Source organism: Notamacropus eugenii, chromosome 5 (genome assembly GCF_028372415.1).
Source record: "Notamacropus eugenii isolate mMacEug1 chromosome 5, mMacEug1.pri_v2, whole genome shotgun sequence".
Classification (NCBI taxonomy): domain Eukaryota; kingdom Metazoa; phylum Chordata; class Mammalia; order Diprotodontia; family Macropodidae; genus Notamacropus; species Notamacropus eugenii.
The window spans coordinates 112,470,160-112,497,552 of record NC_092876.1 but is presented as its reverse complement, the minus strand read 5'-3'; the positions used below and the strand labels follow the sequence as shown (position 1 = coordinate 112,497,552).

Sequence of the window (27,393 nt, the reverse complement as noted above, 5' to 3'; positions counted from 1 at the left end):
TCTGTAAAATGAGTAGGAGAAGGAAACGGCAAAGCACTCCAGTAACTTTGCCAATAAAATCCCAAATGGGGTCACAAAGAGTTGAATATGACTGAAACAGCTGAACAATAGTTCTATGAAATCCTAAGTCCAAAAATAATGTGTAGGAAGAGACAGAGCCTCTGAATTGTAAAAATAACCAAAAGAGGAGCAGAAATACATAATTCTGAAGAAGAGGGTGGCAGCTGAAAGTCTTCGCTCTTCTAGTTTTTCCTTTACATGGTAACCAAATATAATAGGAGAGAGGTTCCCTTCAATACTGGCCTCCACACATAGTTTCTGTGGCTTTTGTGAGTGTCCATGTGAGAGGGTTAGTGCGTGTGTGTGTATGTGTGTGTGTGTGCGTGCGTGTGTGTGTGTTTATGTAGTGCGCATTATATACCTGTCCACAAATTCATGTATAAGAATATGTTTGAGTAAATCTAATCTGGTCATTGTAGAACAGACAATACACTTCCTATTTTCTATGGTGGTACAATATTTAAGTGGAGATATGATTATAAACTTAGAAATCTGGGTCAAAAAAAAAGAGAGATACATACTTCGGACTGAATTGTGAATAGGTGGGAGAACTGTGAATAGGTGAAAAGAATAGATGAGTTCCCTGAGAAAGCAGGCACAAAGAAAATAGGGCAAGCACCTGTGCATAGTAGTATTTGAAAGTAATATCAGGGAAATAGGCAAAACAAGGAACATATACAGAGACACAGGATTGGCCATCATCTTGTTTATACCCCTGATTTTTAAAAGCTCTTCACATCTGTGGATAATTACAACAAAACGTTCAGAAAAGGAATCATCTAGGCTATCAAAGTATTCCACTCTTTAGAAAGCCTGCCAACAATGCATTCCATTTAATTTAGTGCCTTACATAAAATTACAATATTCTCGTTAAATTTTGTTTAGCTAATCAGTTGTGTGTTTTTTTTATATCTCCTCTTTTTAATGAAAAAAAGACATGACCATCTCACTCTTGTTGATTTCAGTTCTTCTTGTACTACTTACTAGATGTATGACTTTGGGAAAGCCCCTTAGCCTTTTCAGCCTTTCATCTTTAAAATGGGGATAATAATAATTATCTTACTTTTCTCTAGGGTTGCTCTGAGGATGAGATGTCTTCAAATTATGTTCTATATTCTGTACAACTGTCATCTAGTGTATTATCAACACCCACTGCCACCACCATCATTATTATCTTTATGGTGATTATTATTTTTGGAAATGAATTCTGAGGAGGGTATGACCTCTGGATCACTAAGGATACTGAAGGGCTTATATCCACAGCAGAACTCAGCAGAAGACTGAGGCTAGAAATTGCGCGGACAACTTTGAAAAGTAAGCACTCCTGTTTCTCCTCACACATTGAGGTGGGACCTAGCAAGAGATGACATTTTATGGCTAGGATTTGGTTGAGTTATGAGGCAGAGGGAGCAGCCAGGCAGTAATAAGGCCATCACATGAAACTTGGGCTAATTTAGATTTGAAGGAATGAAAATAATCATACCTGATTACTTAACTACTTGAAAAAAAACCTTGAAAGCTGCAAAGCTGCAGTTAGGGTAATGAGATGATTATAAGTTGTCCTGTAAATTCCTCCATCATAATAAATCTGTTGATGTCTATTGTTAGGCATCCCATGAATTCAAATTCTTTTAATAGAAGTTAATTTCCAGCAAAATCAATTAAAATGTAGCTTGTTTGTGCATGAAAGCAGAAAGAATATTTGGAGTACACATGGGTATGCCCATGAATGTTATTGTCTGGTCCGATGTCCAATGTCAGTCGAAGTAGATTACTGTAATCATCAACTGATATTGAACTGAATGTAACTGTTTTAGTGATTGTATAAGGTATATAAAAGTGACAACAATAATTAGCATTTTAATGCTATCTAATTTATATGTAATTTATAATATATACTCGGTCAGTTGGTCAGTTGTCCTTCATTCTCGAAGAGGACCAAAATGACATCACTATGCTAAAGTCAAATTTCAGTGTGTCCAACTGTGGTTGATCAGAATGCTTGGAAAGCTCTACCACAGGTTGCGCACAAATAGTCCACGTGAATATTTGGGTGGATACTCTAAATTTGAGCATCCTGTGTTTCCTTTGAGCTGTTTCAATTGTGCTTTGCTCATAAAGTGCAGCACCTTCTCTGGTGTGGCACGCCATGCTGAGTAGTCCTGTGCCAGTGTCTCCCATGTCACACAATCAATTCCAAAGTTCTTAAGAGAGACTTTGAGAGTGTCCAAGTGTCACTTCTTTTGACCACCATGTGAACACTTGCCCTGTGTGCATTCTCCATAAAACAGTCTTTTTGGCAAGTACACATTTTGCATTTTAACAATGTGGCCAGCCCATCAGAGTTTCATTGTCTGAAGCAGAGTTTGAGTGCTTGGCAGTTCAGCTTGAGCAGGGACTTCAGTGTCTGGTACCTTCTCCTGCCAGGCGATCTTCAGAATCTTGCTAAGGCAATTCAAATGGAAGTGATTCAGTTTAAGAGGCTGCATTGAGTACACACTCATCTGCAAACAGAAAATCATGCCCCAACACTCCCTCCACTTTGGTCTTAGCTTATAGCCTTTTTAAGTTGAAAAATTGTAAAGTTTAAAAATTGTTTACTTTTCCAATTCTTGCTTGAATATATACTATAGTGCAGTTGATTTATGGAAACTTATAATTTATATACTCTGCTTGCAGTTGGATTTATATGCAGATTATATCTACCATACATATTTGTAATTTTTGTAATTTGCATACTATATATCATTTATATGCATTTGTACTATAGATACACATTTATACTATATATACACATACACACATAAACATATATGTATGTACACATACATACATATATATACATATGCATATACATTCTATATTACGCTCTAGATGAACTATATGATTACCTCATCACAACAACCCTTAGTGCTATTGTTATGAAGTTATATTATTCTTTGAACTCAGGTCTTCAAGTCTCCAAATTCAGAATGCTATCCAATATATCTCATAACTGTATGTCAACCTATACACTTATGTGTCAGTTTTCTTTTAGCTCCTAATTTAGGGAAACAAGTGAAGTTATGCTATCTCAATAGGTTTTGGCTTTGTTTTGTTTTCAGTTCTTCATAAGGCTTAGATATAATCTAAATATGAAAAATTGTTTAGAATTTGGACAATTTTCAACTATTAGGTGAGTGTTTTTCTCTGCTTTTTAAGTTATAGAAATAAATATCAACTATATATTTATGTATATACGTGTATATATGCATACATATATACACACGTAAGTATATACACATACCTATATCATACATATATGTATATATTTATATATGTATGTATGTATATGTAAAACTTCAAGTTTTCTTGTACAACATGACAATACTCAATGTTCCTTTAACTTATCACAATTTTTTCTTGAGCCCAAATCATGTTCTCAGGTAGTACCATGTGAGTGGAGAGAAGTTAATAGAACCAAGATATATTTATAGGATTATAGACCTAGAGCTGGAGGGAAACTCAGAAGCCTTTCAGTCCAACACCTCTCACCTTCATTTTCCAGTGAAGAAACTGACACCTAGCTAAGGGAGGGATTTTGCCTAGGATCATACAGATAGTATGCATGAGAAGCAAGATTTGAAACCAGCTGCTCTAACAGTGCTCTTTCTATTGAAACACAATGTCTCCTGTGGTATGGAGGTGGAATCTTATTAGATTTGCCCACTAAGTAGATATAGGGGGTGGGTGAGGATAAGAATAAGTGAAGAGTCAACAATGGATCCAAACTTGAAAATTTTGGTCACTGGAATGATGAGGTAAACAGAAATATAGTGAAAGTGATAAATTCTCACTTGTATGAGTGATTAATATTGGCCATTTTCTCACCTCCTAGACATTCTCTTGATTCTATGGTCATTCTCAAATGAATACAATGCCAACACTGAATCTAATGTTCTAGATGTTTCCTGGCTCCTCTTCTTATTTAAACCTGCAACTCAAAATCATGCGGCAAAGGAATGAATTGCAAGAAACAGAGGTGCTTTACCTGGAGAAGACCTCTTAGGGAAATATTTTCGTAAATTATCTAAATGGGCTCCATGTGGACAAACAGGTTTGTTTTATTTAGCCCCATGAAGTGCCACTGGACGGGACCAAGACCACTGAGGATCAAGTACAAGGAGGTTGTTTTTAAATCAGTACAAGGACAAATTTTCTAACAATTAGAGCAATGCCAAGGTGAAATGGAATACAGTGTGGAATAGAAAAAGAGTGCTGGATACAAAGTTCCAACATCTGAGTTCAAATCTTGGCTTTGCCACCTTATATCTGTGTGACCTTGAGCAAGTCGTTGAACCTATTTTGGCTTCAGTTTCTAATACAGTAGAATGAGGGAGTTGTTCTAGATGTCATTAAATATCCTCTCATCTCTAAATCTAGAATCTTAGTGTAGCATAATATAATCATTAAAAATATTTTATCAAACTTGCCATGCTACACCTCACCCCCCACCTTTATATTTTTTGCTGAGAACTTCACCTCATACTTCAACAATGCCCACAACAAACAGAGGTCATTCACCAAGAACTTCCCATTCTCTCCTCATATTACTTCATTTATAAAGTCCTCTATTTGGGTCTCCATACTTTGGGACAACTAAATGGTGCAGTGGATAGAGTACCAAGCCTCATGTCAGGAAGAATGAAGGTCAAAAGAAGCCTCAGATATTTACTAGCTAGTAAGACACTGAACCTTGTTTGCTCAGTTTCCTCATCTATAAAATATTCTAGAGAAGGAAATAGTGAACGCTTCCAATATATTTGCCAAGAAAACCCCAAATGGGGTCATGAAGAGTCAAATACTCCAGAACAGCATCAACACTGTGGTCCAGGGGTGGGGAACCAGCAGCCTCATGGCCACATGTGGCCTTCTTAGACCTTGGGTGTGGCCTTTTGACTGAGTCAAAGATTTAAAGGACAAATTCTTTATTTTTTTTAATTAATTAATTTTTAGTTTTCAACATTCACTTCTGCAAAATTTTGAGTTCTAAATTTTCTCCTCATCTCTCCCCTACACCTACCCCAAGAGATCATGTATTCCAGTTGGTTGGTTGCTGTCCTTTGTCTTCAAAGAGGACCAAAGTGACATCACCATGATAAAGTGAAATTTCAGTGTGCCGACTGTGGCTGATCAGACCAATATGAGTTCAGAATGCTCTACCACAGGTTGGGCACAGATAGACCCTATGAATATTTGGGGTTGGTATCCCAAATTTGTGCATTCTGCATTTACTTTTTGCTGTCTCAATTCTCCTTTGCTCAAAGAGCACAGCATCTTTTCTGATGTGGGCACACCATGCTGAGCGGTCCTGTGCTAGTGTCTCTCATGTTGCACAGTCAATTCCAACGTTTTTGAGAGAGACCTTGAGAGCATCCTTGAATGATTTCTTCTGGCCACCACGTGATCACCTGCCCCATGGAAGTTCTCCATAAAATAGTCTTTTGGCAAGCATACATTTTGCATTTGCACAACATGGCCAGCCCACTGGAGTTGTGCTCTCTGAAGCATACTTTGAATACTTGGCAGTTCAGCTCAAGCAAGGCAGTGTCTGGTACCTTATCCTGCCAGGTGATCCTCAGAATCTTCCTAAGACAGTTCAGATGGAAGCAATTCAGTTTCCTGGCATGGTGCTGGTAGACTGTCCATGTTTCATAAGCATATGAGGTCATTGTCAATTGCCCCTTCACCTAATCTTCCCTCCCTTCTCTCATACCTTTCCCTTCTCTCATGCCCTTCCCCTCTATTTTCTTGTAGGATAAGTGAGATTTCTTGCATCACTCTCATTTTTCTTCCCACTTTTTGTTCTACTTCCCTTGCTTGGTTTTCATAATCCCTTTTGAGCTTTTCTGTGGCCTGAAACCAATTTATATTTTTCTTGGAGGCTTGAATGTAGGAGTTTTGGCTTTGTTGTCTTTTTCTGTCTGTACATTTTGATCTTCCTTGTCCCCAAAGTAAGATTCCATAGTCTGATTCTTTTTTTCTGATTTTTTCTCATTTCCCCAGTCATTTACTTGAATTTTGAGCTCTTTGTCAAGGGAGTTCTCTGCTTCCAGTGGGGATGTGGGGTGTACTGTCAGCTGCTCGATCCCCGCCCAGGATCTGTGGGCCTAGAACTCCAGAAACAACTACTTCCTCTGCCTCTGTTGTGGTTGCCACAGGTTCTTCCACCCTTTCTGCTGTCCTGGGGCTGGGGCCAGACCACTCTACTCCCTCACAGAGATTAGACAGGTTTTTTTTCACTCACCTTTCCCATTTTCCTTGGTGTTTTGGGTATCATGAAATTTGGAAACCAACACAGGTGCCAAAGATTAAGTTCTCTGGAGGTCTACTCAAGTCCTTTCTGCGTTGGCATAGCCTATGCTGAACTGCACTCTGCTCCTAGTCTGTCAAAATAGAAGCTATCAGTAGACCTTCCAGACTGTTTTGGGCTGGAGATTTGCTTCACTCCATCATTCTCTGGGTTCTGCAGCTCCAGAATTTGTTTAGTCAGTTTTTACAGGTATTTGGCTGAGGTTGTGCGGGAAGCTCTAGCAAGTCTCTGCCTCTACTCTGCTGTGTTGGCACTCCTCAGAACAAATTCTTTATTAAGGGCATTTGTTCTGTAAAGTTTGGATTGAGTCAAAGGCTTGCACTTGGGGACCTAGAGGACCACATGTGACCTTGAGACTGTAGTTCCCCACCCCTGCTTGAGTCTGGTCCCTTCTCAATGATTTAGTTTTCTTACACCCCTTAAGATACTCTATAATCTAGCTGACAGTGTTGTACACAGTTCCTGGAATATAACATTCAGTCTCATATCTCTATGCCTTTGCAATGGCCATCCATGAACTCTACAATTGAAATGCTTACCCCTCTTACTTTGACCACTTAGTTTCTTTGGTTTCTTTCCAGACTCAGCTCAAAGAACACACTCTCAAGGATGACTTTTCTCATCTCCTACCTTCATTCTAGCTGTGAATGCTTTCACTTTCATTTTACCTTCTGTCTGCTCTCTCTATATATTTTGTATATATCTAGCTATTCACATATTCACCCTTTATTAGAATGTACACTCCTTTAGGACAGAGTCTGTTTAGATTTCCTTTGTATCCCTCGCATTTATAATCCTTTGAACATAATAAATGCTTAATGAATGCTTACTGACCTACTCACCTTGGGCAAATCACTTAACTTCTCTAAGCCTCAGTTTTCTCATCTGCAACATTGAAATAACACTTGTATTCCTTCATAAGGCTGTTGTGAAGAAAGTTTTTTCATTCCTTAAAGTGCTACGGAAATTAGTTATTGTTAATAATTATTCTCTTTCATATATAACCTAGAAATAAAAAGCTCTCAAACATCCCATATCACTCCATTCCATAGTGCCAGCCACAGCTATTAAACCATATTCCTGGTAATCTTAATGGTTTAATTCTTTTGCATTCAATTTCTTTCTTTCTTGAGCTGAGGATATATGAACATTTTAACAACTTTAATTTGAGCTTGTCGAATGGATGAATATGCTTAAATTCATACCCATGTAAGCAGACTTCAACAGGGAAAGTACCATGGGCTAGATGACCTTTGGATATGTGTACAATTCTAATAAATCCGGTCTCTCTAAGTCTCTGAAGTTTCAGTCTCTCTAAGGCAAGGTCCATTTTAAAAAATCAACTCTCTTTTTCTCTCTCTGTCTCTGTCTCTGTCTCTCTGTCTCTATCTCTGTCTCTCTGTCTCTCTGTCTCTCTCTGTCTCTGTCTCTCTCTCTCTCTCTCTCTCTCTCTCTCTCTCTCTGCCTATCTCCCTCTCTCTCTGTCTATCTCTCTCTCTGTCTCTCTCTCATTGTATAACTCTGAGTCTCTGACATCTAGAAATTAAATATTACCACTGGGGAAAGGAATAAGGTATGTAATAGGTATGAACAGGATACAATGGCCTTGGAAATGCAGAATTTTGTAAGAAAAATATAAAGGATTGCTGTTAGAGTGATTTGTGACTAGAAAAAAAATAGGCTGGTCACATGGCAATAGCAAGGTTGGACCAATGAACAGTTTTCATACTCCATTGGTATCCATGTAACATTAAGAGAATTAAACAAGGATTCCTAGTATGCTTTCTGAATTTTGTGCAACACATTAACGGGAGGATTTGGGCAAGAGTTTCACAGGCTCTGCAAAGAAGGATGCCATCTATATCATCAAATGGAAAACCCATATCAATGAAACTGTCAAACCAATGATATGTTGGAGGAATATTGTCTGTGTGTACATATACATATATCTATATGTACACACATACATACATACACATGTATACATGTATATATATGCATATTGTATAAATCCACAAATCTGTATATCTGCATTGTTGTCTACATATGCTTTCTACACACACATACATATATAGATACATATTAGCTGACATTTATAGGGCACTTTATAACTGCAAAGCACTTTTATATACACTGTCTCATTTGGTCTTTACAACAACCCTGTGATGTGAATGCTAAAATTATTCCCATTTTCTGGATAAGGAAACTGAGGCTCAGAAAGGTTGAATGATTTGCCAAGGGTAACACAGCTATCAATTTGGTGATTGCTCCAAGTTCAGTGTTCTCCACTATTTTCTACTTCTATTTCCTTTCTGCCTCTCTATCCTTCCTTCACCTACCTTCCCTTTCTGTCTCTGTCTCTTTCTATCTCTCTGCCCCCAGAGGTATGTATGCATATTTAAAGGGAGAATCTCTGTTTATATGTGTGTTTCACTGAATCCTGATGAGCATTTTTTTAAGTCAGGCAGGTGAAGCACAGCAGCTCTGTTGCAGTGTTTGCTTAGTCCATTAGCTAAATCATCCAAATCATAGACAAGGTGTTTTTTCTCCCTCAAGTTTTTACTTCTCAAGGAAACAAACAAAGAAGCAAAAAAACCTAGTCCTATAGTGAAGAAAAATGGCAAATACTTAAAATATGTCCTAATTAACAATTTCTAGTTACTTTTAGGGTTCAGCCAGAGAACATGATAGATTTGAAGAAAAAAGGGAGAACTCTGAAAGTAAGCACTGACATTTCTAAGACATTTACGGTTCAGAAAGTGCTTTTTCTCTTGACAACGTTGGAAAGTAAATGGTATAAATATATCACTGATGGCCAAGACCTAGAATCACAGAGATTTTGGCCACTGATGCTGCTTATTTAATAGAATAACCGAGACGTGGGAGACCTAACTGGGAGAATGGAGGACATGTGAGTTGGAATGTCAACAGACATTCTGAGGAGAGGTCAGCTTGCGTAGCATTCCAGAGGCCTTGAAGAAGGGAATTTTTAATAGAGTTTTAAGTCAAGAAGTAGAGAGGGAAGAGAGGAAATGAAAGCAGATGCATATGTGAACCAGAGAAGAAGAGGACAGAAGAAATGTAGGAAAGGAGCGACCTGGAGCTGGGCCCAGGCTAATGGAGCAGGAGCTGTGACAGCTGGTGGGAGCAAAGTTCAGTCAGCACCTCTTCTTCTCCCTGCTGACCAGAGAACAGAGGTGATTGGGCTTTGAACTCCATTGTAAGACGATGCTGTGTTTAAAGGTTTACTCTCATTTCATCATTATATAACATTGCTAATAAATTGCATGGATATCAACAGTGCTTTTTTTTTTATTATCTCAACTCATTGTTTGAGGTTAAATAAAGAAGAGTCTGGGCCGTAGGTGAAGATATGCCCCTGACTCTGGCATAGGGGCTAATCTGATTAGATAAAGGGTTTTGATAAATTTGGTAATTTCTGAGAATATTCTAAAAGCATATGCATTAGACTGTCTTTGAATCCAGTGAGAGGAAATTTTTAAAGATGTGCCAGCAGCAGATTAAAGGAACTGAAGACGGTGCATTTGTCTCTGAGCTCACTTTTCATAACCTAGCATTATATATACGCACTTTATTGACCTCTACACGTGGAGTTTACCATTGTGATTTTTCCCATTTGTTTTTGAATATTTTTCTTTCTTACAAGATCATCTGACTGCAAATCACCGAACTATAAATAAATATAAAGAGCACAAGAGTGATACTACTCATTGATGTATTAAGCTTGATAGGATGATGTCATCTGGTAATGCTTTAGCAGATTTCAGCTGACTATTCATATATTAATTATTGGGATGTGTAGGTAGTCCTGGTAGCTGTCTTTACATGATCCTGTGCATGGCATTTTCTATTCCTTTAAGATGTGCATCTGCCTTAATGTTTTATTTGCTACTCCTTCAAAGGAGGTAATTGTCACTTTACTATCTTATTACTGTATGACTGTATATTTGGGCTGAGTCTGACATTACTGGTGTGGTGAATACAATCTAACAAATATTTGAGTAAAAATATAGAGAATAGCATATTTGAGAGGTATTATGATAAAATGGTGTTAGAGAAATATAGAGGAAGGAAAGGAAAAAAAGAAGAAAGGAAAGGAGAAAACAACCACTAATTAAGTGGCCACTATGCGCCAGGCACTGAGCTAAGCAATTTACAGGTATTACATTTGATTCTCACAAATGAGGAACTGGATGCTTTTATGATCTATATTATATAGTTGAGAAAATTGAGGCAAATAGGAGTTGTCACTCTTCCAGGGTAACACAGCTCGGGAGTTTCTAAGGTCTTCCCCACTCCAAGCCCAGTATTCTATCCGCTAATCTGGCTGTTTTTTTGGTAAATACAAAGGTCTCTGGGTTTGAAGAATAAACCCAGAGGATAAAAGCAGGATTATTATATGATTATTGAAAAGAGGCAAAAAAAGAGTTGAGAAGATGTTCAGTGATTACTTGTAGTTCAAGACCAGAAAAAACCACTCATCTGAATTTTAAAAATAACTAGATCCAGTTTATTACTCAAAATATCTTCTACTGCCATTTTTATACTGGCAGTAGGGGATAATTATGGCAAATTGATTTCCAGAACCTATGCGCCCTTGTCCTCTGAGGAGGGCTTGATTAAAAGAACAGCAAAAATAGGATAGGACCTATGTCCTTATAGGGATAAACATGGAAAGTCTGGATCACCATGTGATAGGATCATTATAACACTGGCATACATCTGAGTTAGGAAAGAAAGGAGCAAACATATAGAAAGATAAGGATTTTGGAATTGTTTTGATATTGAAGACTGCCTAAAACATGTCAAGGATGCTTACAGTTTCCAGAGAAACAAAATGGTGGTGGTGGAAAACCATGGCAAAATGTATTATATTCATCCATTCCACCATGGAGTACAAAGGGGAAGATCTTCTAGTTTGGTAATGTGTCAAGTCAGAGACTGATAAAAGTACAGTGAAGCATGAGGACCTGGATGACGCCAGTAGATGAGGAACAAGGTCCTATAGTTATGCGTTATCAATAGCTGAAGATACATCTAACTAACATCTCAAATTTGCAGAAGAGCCTCAATTTTGAGAAATTGCTTGAAAGATTAAACTGCTTTGAGGGGTGTATCTGAGCATTGATGAGTGATTTAACTTGGGAAAGACCAACTGACTAGCTCCAGACCAACTCATGTATGGATCACAGAACCAAACCAGAATAAATCAAAATCTATAAATATAGTATCCTCAATTTGCAGATGAGGAAACAGAAGCACAGACACATGAAATGAATTCCACATGGTCACCCAGATTGCAAATGGCAGAACCACAGCTTATAAGCAAGCTTTCTTATTTTCCAAATTCAGTTTCATTTGTGCTATGCCATTCCATACCACCTTGGAAGCTGAAATTCCAGGCCATGGCCAGTAGCCACAGCCAACAAAGCTCCCACCCCTCACCTTTGTCCTGACCTATTTCTGTTTAACATACCTCCACTGAAACAATGATTTTAACAGTTATCAAGATTGCAGTTTCTAGGCACTTAAAGGGTTGCAGATGGGTTGTGATCAGATTTCGTGTCACTGCTATACACACATTATTATAATATGCATAATGGCTCAGGTATCATGCCCAATCTATTTAGCAATATGACATTTGTCATCAGGGTACCAAAAAGCTTTTCCTCATTCTCATCCATCAACCATTCCGTTCTGCATTTTCTTTAAACTACATAGCACTGTGGACACTTAGGAAGGATAATAAGGGTGCAGATTTCATTAAAACTGAAAAGAGGAATCAGTACAGTTTAGGAGAAAAACTCACAGCCCTTGGAATCAAGTTTGCATCTTTGATCAGCTGACTATTAACAGTGTGACCCTGGGAAAGGCATTTAAATTCTTTCATGTTCATTTTCTTCCTTTTTAAAATAGGAATAATAATATTTATATTACCTACTTTTCAAGCTTATTGGAAGGAAAACACTTTAAAAGCCTTAAAGTTCTTTTTAATAAATTTGAGTTATTATTATTTATAGTTGTTTATTCACTTTATTCATTAAAAAAAACAGATCTGAGATTTCTCTGACCCTGGAAACTCTTAGTAAGCCAACCATTTCTGCCGGTACAAGTCAGTAGCTATTTCATAACTGATAGTTTCCTAAGTCATCAAGGTAACGTGACTTTCTCAGGATCACTAGGCCATTTAGGTGTCCTGGAGCCCTAAAGTGAAGCCAGGTCTTCCTGACCCCAAGGTCTTCTGTTTATTATGGTCCTCTTCTTCTTTGCATATTATAGGTAGTATTTTTTAATTAATGAATATTTTCTTTTCTTCAAAGGATCATGGTTCTACTAATGTGGGGCCTGCCTGAACCTTCACAAATCACAATTCTCTAGGCCTCAGTAGATAGTCACTGTGTGTTGCTAGGGCCAAAAAATCCAGCACCAGCCAATTTGGTAAAGAGTTTCTGGAAACTTATGTAGGGTGGATCTTGTACTGATAACAAACAAATAAACATGGTCCATAGCCAGACCCTTCCTGAAAGACTTCCCCACTTGGTAGGACCTGGTACAAGACTGATTTGAGAATCTGAGGGCATTTGCCAGCCACAATAAGGCATCAGAATAGATCTGGAGTGGAGGATAACTGAGTTAAACACACAAAAGCCTCTGTCTTTTCTTTGTCAGTTTTTGTCTGTACCTAGGGGAACGATGAAATTGTTGTTTTGTTTTCCAAGGTATTTGCCCTTTGACTCCTTATGACAATGAGTCATAACTACATAAGTGGTTCCAGAGACCTCCAGAGACTAGTGCATAAGACTAGTGATGTTGAATGCATATGGGGGTTCATTAATGGCCTTGTGAAACTCTAAGTAGAGGCGTGGGTGTCTGTAAGGCAGAGGATGTTTCCTGATTGCTTGTCATGCACTTGATTTCATCACTAATAAGGCATCCTTGCTGAGCCTCACTGAGGGAGAGCAGTAACTAATGAGACATCGCATGAATGATAAACAAGTACAGTCTCCTGCCATTCTCCCAGTGGGCTTTTTGCTCATTTTCTAAGATTGGGTGAACTAAAAGGATAGATGTTTCCGTGTTGGCCTAACTTTAGGACTGCATGTGCCTTTCTAAAGTAATCATATGAGATCTAGGGTATTTATAGTGATCCTTGTTAGTCACCTCCCATATTCCCTCTCCCCTATCCCATACAGATAAGAAAATAGTAGAATTTATAGAATTACAAAAGTCCTTTTAAAAAAAATTTGGTGGGAAACAGCATAGTGCCATGAATAAATTAATGGAAAATGGAAAGAGTTACTTGATTTCATCATTTTCTTGATGAATTTGGATTTATGAGTTCTCAATTCAAATCCTGGCTCTGATAAATACTACTTATGTCTATGCTACCTTAGGAGAGTCTCTTCCACTCTCTGGGAATCAGTTTCCTTCCTCTCCCTATCTCCAATAAATGGATCTATTCATATAAAAACATTGCCCATTATTTCCTGTTCTTATCCATACAATGCCTTATCGTCTGAAACTCCTATCTTTTTTTATTACTTTATTTGTTTTCAGTGTTCTACATTCACTTCCATATAACTTAGATTGTTTTTCCCCCTCCCTCTCCCCTTCTTCTCCCTTCCCTCCTCCCTCCCTGAAATGGCATATAATTTTATATAGGTTCTACACATACATTCCTATTAAATACACTTTTACCTTAGTCATGTTGCATAGAAGAATTAAAATGAATGGGAGAAATCATAAAGGAAACCAAAACGTCATAACAAAAGTAAATGATCTGCTATATTTTGCAATTGAATTGCATATTCTTTCTCTGGATGTGGGAGGCATTTTGCCTTAAGAGACCACTGGGAATTTTTTTAAGTCTTTGCATTACAATGAAGTACTAAGTCTACCAGAAAAAAACTCTCGCTCACTGTGGTTATTGCTGTGCACAGAGTTCTCCTGGTTCTGCTCCTTTCACTCAGCATCAGATCATATAACTCTTTCCAGGCCTCTCTGAAGTCTTTCTGTTCATCATTTCTTATAGTGCAATAGTATTCCATTACATTCATATACCACAATTTATTCTGCCATTCCCCAATTGTAACTCCTATCTATGATTGTGCTGAATGAAGGTGAGGAGGAGAAAAGTAGATAGAAGATGTGAGTTATTTCTCATGGAAATGTATAAAATGGCAATAATCATGGATGGGTTGGGGTAGTGTCTAGAACTATGATTTCATCTGTGTAGAGAACTACTGATTTGAGAACTACCTCTACTGGTATGGGTCAGCAACTTGCCTATTTATTGTTGAGAATTTTCGAGATAGTAGCTAGGTGGTACAGTAGACAGATAACTGGGTGACAAAGTATCTTCACCTGGGAGTTCTCCATACCAATGAAATCACACATCTAGCACCCATACTTAACCTATGCTGTTGAGATAATCATCTGTATCCTATGTACAAATGTAGAGGCCCTAGGACAACTTCTTGGGCTCATCTTTCTTCTATCTCTACAATGATAGGGATCAACTATTATCTATGTCAGTATTCTATACCTCTCCTTCTTTTTTTGTACCTAAACTACTGGAAGAAGCTGTCCATTCTCACTGTCTCAACTTTTGTCCTTTACCAGACTTCTTTGGTAATATATAACTTGCCTTCCCCCCCCCCCCATCTCTATTTGATTGATAACATTCTCTTTAAGGTTTCCAATGACCTTTAGGCTAAATTTGCTGGTTTTTTATCACTTGTAATTTTTTTGACATCTCCAAAACAATGACAGTAATGACTACCCCCATTTTCTGAATATTCTCTCTCTTCTCACAGTTTTCAAGGATCCTCTCTGTCTCTTTCTTCCCTTAAGACAGATCCTTCTCCATCTCCTTCTCAAATTCATCACCTATGTCCTGATCTGTATATGTGGGTGTACCCCAGACCTCTGTTCTGGGTCCTTTCCTCTTATTTTTTCTATATTTTCTCAATGGTATCATTAATTTCCATGAATTTAAATGTCATCTCCATGAAGATAACTCTTAAAGGTAAATATCCAACCATTGTCTCTCCTCTGAGTTCCAGTCCCATATTTCCAAATGTTTGCTGGACATCTGCACTTGGCTTGCTCTTCTAAATCTAAACAGGTGGGAAAGAGAACTCGTTAACTCATTAATTTTCTCCCTAATTCTTCACTTCCTTATTACTTTGGAGGGCACCATTATTCTTCTAAGCCCCCGAATGTTTACTCTTCAAGCCCCTCGGTCTTTACTCTCCCTAATAACTAGACATCAGCAATTAATACCTTCCTGATTTGACTTTCACAACATTTCTCACATGAGTCCCCTTCTATTTATATGTCACAATATTAGTTCAAGACCTCATTATCTTCTACATGAACTGAATGGCCTAATTTTTATTCCCTGAATTCATCCTTCTTTCTCTACTCCTGTGACTTTGCACAGGCTGTCTCCTAAGCTTAGAACGTTCTTCCTTCTCATGTAATCTTATGCCTCTTGCAATCTCTAACTTTCTTCAGTTCTCAGGTTGTGTCTATCACTTCTTACACTAAACTTTTTATGATGCCCCCACCACTCTCTTTTCTGAAATTATTTCGTATTTACTTTTTATATATTTAACATTTGTTGTGCGTTTATTATGCACAAAATATACTTTTATACATTTATATTTAATATTTGCTCAGTGCATCTGTTGCATTCCTCCAGAAGAATATAGGCTGGAGGCATTTCTCACCCTTTTGGTAACAAGCAATCAGTGGTAATTCAACCACCAATTCACTGGTGATTATTCTCTCTGAACTTGCCTGTTTTGCTTGTTTTCATGTAGAAGAATACCTATGTGGTGGTGACCCCATATGGGGTCATGAGCCACAGTTTAAGAAGTGCTGAAGGGTTCCCAAGTGGAAAAAAGTTTTAAGAAGACCTGATACAGATGAATAAGCTGAATGTCACGGTCGGAGGTTAGAGCCATATTATTCTATTGATTACTTTTGATTATAGATACAATGAAAAATAGTGTGGAAAACAACTAGCTATGTATGCTTTTATCAAAGAATTTTCTGCTGACATTAAAAACTAATTTATATAGAATAAATGAGGGATAGAGTATTTGATTAATTCTATATTTATTTAAGAGTTACAACATGCGTGTTCTGGCATCCTTATCTGAAAAGCATTATAATGGAATATAACCAGTACCCTGAAACCATTTGAGTAAAACTTGATTTATGTGCATGGTAGGGATGGGGGTGACACTTTCATTGTTGCAGGGCCATTGAGATGAATGTTAATACATTATATTCATGGTGGATCACAGAATCAGGCTCCCAAAAGCTCTGTATAGGCTAGAGAGCAATGACAAATTTGTATAAAATGAAATGAAATGGAGATTAAATGTGAGCTTGTATGCTTGGGTTCAAAAAGTTAATTGCAGAAGTACAAGATAGAGAGGTATATTTAGACAATAGTTCATAGAAAAAATATCTAGGGTTTCTGTTCATTACAAGCTCAAGATGAATCATAAAGTCTCAGTATATTTTAAAAATCTTAAAGGGCTATAGAAATGTCAATTATGATTCTCTACATTGTGGTCACTTACCAACATTGGTATCACCTTTTTTTGAAGAGATAAAGTGGTATGGAGTTTTAGGTTTGAAGTAAAGATGACCTGAATTCAAGTTATGTCTGATACTAACAGTGTGACCTTGGATACGATCATTTAGCATCTATATGCCTCAAAGAGCTTCTACCTGGAAATCATAGATGGATGACAATCTGCTCTTGTGGAGGATGTTCTCACATAGGGATGAGATGACACCTCTTTCCTGAATTTGTATATTTGACATATTACTTGACTCACTGAGTTGTTTTGATGATTTCATGGGATAAAATATGAAAAATATAAAAAAAACTTTCAAAAACTGAAACTGGTACCAATATAAAAGTGGTCATCACTTCTGATCATTACATAGTGTTAGACAAGCTCACTTTCCAGAATCTAGATTATCTAGATTCTCCCTCCCTGCTCCTTCTCTCTGCTCTCTCTCTCCAGAGCAGACTGAGGAAGGAATATAGCCAGCATTCCCTCATACAGCTTCCAAAGGAATACTCAGAGGATTACTTATTCATCCCCTCCCTGGTACCAAGTGTTCACACCCCATCTTAGGACTTAACACTCCAAGAGCCCCCAAAGGGCTGGTTGTGCCTAAGATTCTGAGGCACACAAGGTATTACTTAGTCACTGATTTTCCTTCCCTTGCTCAAGGTTCTTGATTTATGCTGCCTCTGGTCATTCAATCCATTGTTTTAGCTGCATTCCTGAGTTCACAACAATTCCAAACAGTCTTGGAGAAGTTAGCAGTCAGAAGAGGGGAACTGGGCCTGTGGGTGTCTGGGCCACTGAAAAATCAATAGGCGCACTCCCATTCCCTACAAGCAAGATTCCATTCTAACCTTTCTGATGCTAAGGATTCCTCCACGAGCCCCTTGATTGTTAGAAGTGAGCCTAACAAGCCCCCAACAGGGAGAAACATGATCACCTTAAATAAAGAACAAGACTTGTTGTGAAATTAGGAAGGCCTTTATTAATCTTTACGTCCATTCAGGAATGGAAGGGTAACCTCCCCATTAAGGTTACAGGAAAGACTACAACACGTGCAGGAAAATGAGGGCTTCTTACACTGTTTTCTGAACTTTGGATCTCCTGCAACACCATGCTGGTCATGTGACTCCATGTTCTCCTCTCTGATAGGCCCTTCCTCACACAGCTCCTTGGACCTGCTCATTAGTCTCTGACCTCCAACCTGTCCATGCTAGGTCACAACCCTTATCACCTAGGAATGTGGACAGCAGAACTTCCTTACTTCCCACAGCAATGTGACTCCATGTTCTCCTCTCCGATAGGCTCTTCCTCACATAACTCCTTAGGCCTGTGTATTAGTCTCTGACCTCCAACCTATCCATGCTAGGTCAAAACCCCCTATCACCCAGGAATATGGACAACAGAACTTTCTTACTTCCTGCAATAGGAACCCTATGATAAAATAATTTGATCTGAGATGTCTGTTTATTGATAAAACTCATAAAAAATCTGCCTTGTTCTATTGACTCATCCATGTGGCATGGAATTTTAGGATCATGATAAAAGGAAACATTACTGTATATACTTTAGCAACTTGGATTATAGGACACAATGTAACTTATTTTTGTAAAATGAAAGAGGATTTGATGCAATTTATAATGTAACATATTATGGTAATAGCTCAGTAGAGAATCTATGGCAAGTCCTATTATCCTTCGATCTCACAGTGAATGATTAAGCTTTTGGTGCTTTGTTAATTTAAAATTTTGTAAAATACTGATGTGCTATGCTTTGGTTAAATTTTAAATTCTGCTGCATTTCAGTGGAAAGAACTTCAAATGTGGACATGACTTTAGTTGGAATTCTGGCTCTATCACTACCTGTGTGACTTTGGACAATTGTCTTTCAGTCTGTTGATCTCAGTTTTCTCATACGTAAAATGAGAAGACTAGATTAAATCATTTCAAAGCTCACTTATAGTGCTAAACCTATGATTTCAATATCTTATGACTTATTTTTTCTAAGAATTCAAGGTCATTGAATTAAAAAAAACTAATCTAACATTTAAAATGAATAAAAAGTGTTCTTTTGATATACGGTGCTATACAAAATACTTCACTCATTGCAATGCATTTTTCCTATCATATATATGTGTATATATATATACATACAAATATACATACATGTACATACAACATATGTATATGTACATATATGTATATGCATGCCTATATGTATGTATGTATACATATAATGTTACACAATTGTTTTAGCCAAAATAAAATAGTATGCAGTCCTAATTTTAATATTCATTAATTTCCTAATTTTATATCATCACATTATTTAGGTAGAGAAACACAAGAAGTCTCTAGATAAATTAGGCATTATTTTGCCTGAGGAATTAGAAATATAAATGTCCCTGCTTTTGAAAAACTTACATTTGAATTGTGGAAAAAGGTCTAGGTGATCAGACTGGTACAATAAAGTATCTGTCATCTCATGGGCCACATTTTACATTATTTTTATTTTATTCTAAGACATTGACATAATCAGCACTAAGTCAGCTAATGGGATGTTTTCTATTAATTCAGAATTTTATGATTTGCTTTTGTCCTTGTTTGAGGTATAGTCTTTATAAAGTTCATGGGAATGTGTGGCCCTGGCTATTTCACCAAGATGAATAGGTGCTAAGAAGCATGTTATGACCTCCCTGAGCAGCTCACCATTGAGCAAACAACACAGCTTATTGGAAATGACCTTGTTATGATATAAACATATAAGTGTTTTCACTGATCAGTAAAAGGCTATAAATCTTAAGAACAGCATGTGGCAATTAAAATGGATAACTCCAGCAAATGTATTAGTTTTGTATATAGACCTGGAATCAAATTCTTCCCTTGCATAGGTAACAACGCGATATCTTTACTGAAACTGATGGCAAGCCTTTTAGTAAGTCATGTTGTAATGAGGGGACAAAGAAAAACAATATTTGAAATTAAAAGAACTATGAATTTTAATTTATATTTGAATCCAGGATCTACTACTTACTGCCTGTGTGACCTTGGGACAATCACTTTAGCCCTCTTGGCCTTGGTTTCTTAACGTGTGAGATGAAGGGATTGGTCTATGAAATGTCTCAGATCCCCTGCCAGCTCTAAATCTTTGATCCCATATCTTGGAAGGCAATCTATATGAATTGTTGTGGTTGAAAAGGGTCAACACTTTGTAACCAACTTGCTGGGGAATATTCTGTCTACATTTACCTAGTTTTTTTTTAGTCGATAGACCATCCATCACTAAGTCTGTGTTTGTAGCTTTTTCTAGCCAAAGCTATATCCATTATCCTTATAATAAAAATCCATTTTTTTAGGGAACACTAAGTCACCTCCACTCTACCAGGAGGCACCAGAAAGGCCTTAGGTAGCGCTTATTGATTAGAATATATCAAGTATTCAGTATCAGTTTAACTAAACCCATTCCCACATATAAAAAATGATGATAGTTGAACTGATGCTGTAAAAGTCAAGAAAGTTAAAGTCAAGAAAAGATTAAGTGATTTGCCCGAGGTCCCACAGATGGTAAGTAGATAAATCCTAGCTTAAAACTTAGGGTTTTGACTCTAAATCCAAAACCTTTTCCATTGTTCTATGTAGCTTACTGGATACATAACACCTAGGGCATCCCTCTCATACATGGGACCACAGAACAGCTATCCTATGTTCAAATACCTTGTGATCTAAATTCACTCAAAATTGTTACCCTAGAACTCCGCACTTTTGGTATTACTCTTTTATCTAGTTAGAGGACATAATTAGTTTTAAGAAAAGACATTTAATATAACAGTATTATATACGCATATATATATGATAAAAATAGAACATTTCACCCCATAAAACATGGTATCCATGTTCTCATAAATATGCATATCATTAATGGGAAGAATAAGCACATATGAGGATCATGAATAAGAGCTTCATAGGTATAGCTATGGCACATGAATGGAGAGGTAACCTCAGTTGCCAGCCTTATAAAAAAATTAACATCTTCTGGTGATGCTACTGTGCTGCTCTCACTGGGCTACTCCCCTGCTGGATGTAGCATCTCCATAAGTCATGTTGCTCTACTATTTCCTGATAGTCTCTTGGTGATGACAACATCTATTGGGCATTTAGTTTCATCTGAGCTTCCCTCTTTTGATATCCAGTGTCTTAAATGTTTTCAAGAAACCTGCTAGATGTAGTTTCTGCTACTACCAGCTTCTGGGAATCAGAAGGTCACCTCCAAGCCTTCTCTGCTTCAGTCTGGTAGAGCATAGTGGTTAGAATGTCTCCATAGTAAGAACAGGCTGACCACTCTTTCACCATGGATACCACACTCAGCTAACAAAAGCTTAGGTTAAGATTGCTGTTGCTTTCATCTTTAACTCCTATGCTTAGATAGATACAATAACCCCCTGTTCCATACCTGTATATCACACTGGGTTCTAGCAGTGGGCAGCCTGCAGCCATGTGGCTACATGTGGCCTTCTAGGTCCTTGGGTGTGGCCTATTGACTGAAATCAAGTTTTATAGAACAAATCCTTTTATTAAGGGGATTTGTTCTGTGAAGTTTGAATTTAGTCAAAGGGCTGCACCTGAGGACCCAGAGAGCCACATGTGGCTTTGAGACCCTTGGTTCCCCACCCCTGAGTCATTTCCAAGGACTTCTCTGACCTTGTACACAAAAGAATTTTTGTTGGAAAGTAAAAGCTAAGCTAAGAGAGTCAACTTTCCTCATTTACTTTGTCCCTTCTCCTACTCTTTATTATACACATTTGACAAAAGTAAAATCTCCTTGAATTGGGTGTTCTATTTTGTTCATATGTGTTTAGGGGGAATCTCTGTGTCCTTGTAAAGATTTTTTCATTATATCTTCCTACCTTCTCCCCTATTCAAAAGAGGTACGAGTGGTACATGTCACACATATGGTGCACAGTCTATCTTACATATACAAACAACTAGTTTGGAGGACAGAAGCACATTTGTGAAATCTGGCAAACTGTAGGCAACTAACTGAAATATAAACAGGTCAAAATACCATGGTATACATAATGGAACTCCACTTACATTTTAATCCAAGACAAAATGTACTACCAAATTCTCTACTTAATTCATAAGTCAAATCCCTACATACAAGCATAACCTTCGCATATTGGAAGCACTGTCCTACGGGAGGAAAAATAGCATTGGATCACAAACATGGTTCTGGAAGGACTCACAAGCTGTCTTATTCAACTCCTTCTTTTTATAGATGAACAAACTGAGACCTAAGGAAGTTAAGTGACTTTGCCCAAGGCCACATAAGCATCTGAGGAAAGATTTGAATCCAATTTCTCTAATTCTAGAACTAGTGATTTTCCTAATGTGCCAAGCTGCCTCCTTAAAATTGGACTGAATCCCAAGACTTGAACTTTAGTCCTTTCTCGCTATTCATTAGCTGTGAGATATCGGACATGTTATTTCACCTTTAGGAATATTAGTTTCCTCACCTTCAAAATGATTGGATTGGGGTAGAATATGATCTCTAAGCCATTTGTTTCATCACGAACATTCAGTGATTGTAAGAACTTCTGGGTGATTCTACTACTGATTTCCAGTCCGGCCTCAGAAAAACCATTTAACCTCTGGTCTGTAAATCATAATTAACCTTTCTTAAATTAGCTCAAGGTATTTAAGTGATAGGTGTCTGCCAGACTATTTGCCTCGGAAATCCTGTCATGCTCAGATTCGTTTGGGATAAAACGATTAAGAAGTGCAAGAGTACTCAATTTTCAATTAAAAATGCCAATGCTCCCTCTTGCCCAAAATAGACCCAGGAGCAGCTGGCTCGCAGATGCTCCCTGAGATGCCTCAACCTGAAGTCCTGGGAGCTTTACTACTTCTGAAGAAGCCAGCTCTTTCTCTGCTCTTGAGTGCCAGGCCAGCCTTCTGTGTAGCCTCCTGGCCAGGGACAGGGGCACAGATGACAATCAGACAGAATGGCAGGCCAGGTCCATTGGGCAGCTTTCCTGATAGCTTAGAAAGGAAACAAGGACCTCTGTGACCAATAAAGTCAGTCAGAGACTCAGCAATGTGATATAGCTACTGAATTGAAGCATTAATTAGGCTGAGCATGGTATATAAATTATTCTGACATTATTGATGTTATAGTGTAAATTGTATATACTTTGAATAGTTTTTGTATTTACATATATGTTTACTTATTCTCCCCCCTACCCAACTCCCAATAGAATAGAGCTCCTTGAGAGCAGGGACAATTTTGATTTTGGCCTCTCTATCCCCAGTCCCAGCATAGTGACTGGCAAATTGTGGGGTCTTAATAGATTTTGCCTCAAAATGAATGAATAGAGAAGGGTGCAGCCAAGATGGTGGAGTAAAAGCAGGGAGTTTCCTCCTCTGTATCTTGGAACCAGAAGGCAAAGTAGAAATATAAAAACTATGAATATTACTGGTGAAAGCTAGTCTTGAATGAAAACTCTCAGGAACTCCATAAACAAAAGCCAGAGCTTTCAGATCAAAGAAAAAATATATAAGCTGTCAGAAAAAAAAAGGGAATTCAAGAATTGAGGAGCTTTAGTCATAATACCATATGGTTTAGCAGCCATCATTAAAAAGGAGGAGAAAATTTGGAATACAACATGCCAAAAAGCAAAATATAAAGGTATATAATCTAGAATAATTTACCCAACAAAAGTGAGTATAACACTAAAGGAGGAAAATCTATATTTAATGAAATGGAGGACTTATGAATATTACTGATGAAAACATTAAATTTACAGAGAAGCTTGGATGTTCAAACAGAGGAATTAAGGGAAATATAAAAAGGTAAATTTTAATGAACTATGTATAAACTACTTATGTTCAAATATAGGGATATGATACATGTGTCTCTCTGAACCTTATCATCATTAGGGGTTACAGAAGTAGTATAATTACAGAAGGTCCAGGAATGATTCTGTTATATTAAGACAATAATGTAAATAGAGGGAAAGAATAATATAGTGGAAGTGGGAGGGGAGGGGGTTGTAGTGAGAGAAAGGAAGGTTATGGAAAATTACTACATATAATCAGGTTGCACAAATATACGTCTATTCAGGACCTGACACTTCAACCTTACTCATCTGAACTGATCAAAGGAGGGAAGAATACATAAAAATATATACAGTTGTGTATAGAAATACATTTCGCTCAACAAGGAAATAGGAGGGAAGGGACAAATTAGAAAAAGCTAATTAGAAGAAGGGATAGATTAAAGGAAATATTAGTTCTAAGCAAAAGAAACTTCAAGGATATTCAAAATTATTTATAGTTCTTTTTGAAGTGGCAAAGAAAGAGAATCTGAAGCGATGCTCACAAATTAGGAAATAGATGAAGAAATTATTGTGTATATACATGATCGAATACTATTGTGCTATGGTATACACATGCGATTGTATGCTATTATGCTGTAAGAAATGATGGAGAGGTTTTTAAATAAATCTGGGAATATTTTTGTATGAACTGATGAAGAATTGAGTGAACAGAAGCAGTAAAATATTTTATACAATGACAACAATACTGGCAAACAACTCCGAAAGAATTAAGAACATTTATTTCTACGTAATGGCCAATATGATTCTGGAGGCCTAATGATGAAACAGGCTACGCACTTTTTGATGGAAAATGGGGGATTCAGAATGCAGAGATGTTTTTTAATATGAAAAATTCAGAATTTTTTGGGGGGGAGAGCTATAAATATATTTATTTTTATTTATATTTTATTTTTCTTTTGTTCTCAATCAGAAGGAGTGAAAGAATGAGAAGAGAGATTTTTATTTATTGAAAAATTAAATATAATTTCAATCTGAAGTAAAACTATAAGATGACTTTATATTTGATCCCAGAAACAACAGAGAGCCTTTAGAGTTAACTGAATGGGGAAGATAATATAGTCAGATTTGTGCTCTAGGAAAGTGAAATTGACAGCTGAGTGGGCAAAGGAATTCAGTAGGGAGGAACCTGGGACAATTCCGAGTGTCAGGTCATGAGAGCCTGCACCAGGGAGGCTATCATGTCAGAGGAGAGAAGGAGGCATCTATGAGATGTTATAAAGTCAGAAATGACAAGCCTTGGCAACCGAATCGATACAGGACTGGTGGAGGGTGGTGAAGGACAAAGAGAGGAGGACACTTAGATTGTGAGCCTGAAAGCCTGGGCAGATGGTGTTACCGTTGACAGCAATGTAGATATTAAGAAAATGTTAGAGTTGAGGGGAAAATAACGAGCTTAACTTTGGACATGTTGAATTCAAGGAGTCTATGAGACATTCAGTTTGAGATGCCCAATAGGCTATTGGAGATACGAGACTAGAGGTCAGAAGAGAAGTTAAGTATGTGCAAATATATCTGAGAATCATCTTTGTAGAGATGAGAGTTAAATCCATGGAATCAGATAAGATCTTCACATGAAAAGAAAGAAGGGAAGAGGGCTTCCTGTAGGGGATAGCAACTGATAGATACCATTGTGACTTGAAGATTCAGCAATAGATCATGAGGAGAGGTCAGAACAGCTGGAGTAAATCTAGGTGACAGCATTGTCGTGTAAAACTAGAAAAATTAGAGTAAGCATTAAAGAGAAGAGTTTGATCAATAATGTCAAAGGTTGCAGAGAAGTCAAGTCAAGTGAGGATTGAGAAAAGACCATTGTATTTGACAAATAAAAGAACTTTAGAGAGAACAGAAAATAGAACTGTTATGTAATCTTTTCTCTCCTAGCCTGTTCAGCTTCAATTGCAGGATTTTTTTTCATTAACACAGTGATTGTTTATACAGTTGTTCTGGTACTTCTTATTTCAAACTCTATACCAGCTCCTATAAGTCTTCATATACTTATCTGATTGCCTAATATTCATCATTTCTTGCTGCATAATATTTTATTATATTCATCTATTACAATCTATTTCTCAATCAACAGGAATACATTTTATTTACAGATTTGTATTCACAAGAGCAGCTACTATGCATGTTTTATAGATTGGACCCTCATTTTTGCCTTTGACTTTTGAGGGGTGTATGCCCAATGGCTACTACTGTTCTTTGATGGGAACAAGTTAATATTCCCTGGGAATACTTCTAAATGGAAGCAGCAAAGTGGTTATGCAGGCCAGCCTGCAGTAGAAAGCTATTCTGAAGTCTATGGCTAATAATAAGAGGATCATAAAAGTCTGTGAACTGGATTATGCATCTGGGATGTACTTGATTAGAAAGTTTTTTCTCTTATGCACATCATACATAGGTATTAAGAAGCTTTAGGGAGCTGTGAAAGTCTATGATAAGGAACATTTATTATTATGGATGGAATTTATATTATGCAGTGGGGGTGTTCCTCAAAATACACATTTATACGCAGGCATGCATAAGCAAATAGATTTTGTTTGCAAAGCAAATTATATTTTAAATTCATTATGGGAACTGGATATTTAAACAAAACTAGGGAATCTACTTGTATAGTACAGAAAGTGATTTCTTATCCTATTAATTTAATGGATTTTTGTATATTTGGTTTTATTAAAGTTATGGTATGCCTATAACAATTAAGTAACATATAGCAATATAGTAACATAATATATAATATGCTATTATATTATAATTATTATTATAATATAGTAATTATTATAATATAGTAAAATCAAGAAAACTGACTATCTAGTAATTGCTGTAGTTATTCACTGGGGGGTGCTGTGGCAGAATGGAAAGCAAAAAGATGAATATGAGAGTATAGGTCTATCAAATCAGGAATGATCTTAGAGTGACACAAGAGCTGTATATGGGTACATGGTATCTGCATGTTTCAGTGACTGGAGTTGGCATGGATCTTCTGTAACAGCATGAATGCCACATGCTATTTCTGTGTTGGAAAATAGTCTTTGATTTCTGATCATTGACCACTATGGGGGGGAAACATTTATTTTGTTGATACCTAAGAGTTTTGAAAATGTGGAACAGCAATGGTCTGAATCATTGTTTTGTGGGTAAGTGCAATAAACAAAGGTATCTTCAAAAGGGAGTATGTGGTTAGAGTCATAAGTTGGCTTTTCATAGATATACATTGTTCCCCAAGACAGGACAAGGCATCAGAACATCATAAACATGGTTTGAAAAATTGCATAGTCCAATGTCTGGAACATGAAACTTCCTGTATTTTAATCCACTGGAGATACTGAACATTACTTTAACACATGACTATAATATATGAAATATGTCATCACCAAATTCATTACCTACATCTCATTGAGAATGGAATTTTATAGTATGAAAACAGATCCATATGTATGTGATAAATGTTTTTGATCAATATGCATTTG

General features: G+C 37.1%; 1 protein-coding gene across 2 annotated transcripts in view; it reads right to left on the bottom strand.

The window, feature by feature from the left end:
• Nucleotides 1–27,393, bottom strand: part of GRM5 (glutamate metabotropic receptor 5) — a 661,865-nt gene that overhangs the window by 199,283 nt on the left and 435,189 nt on the right. The window lies entirely within an intron of this gene.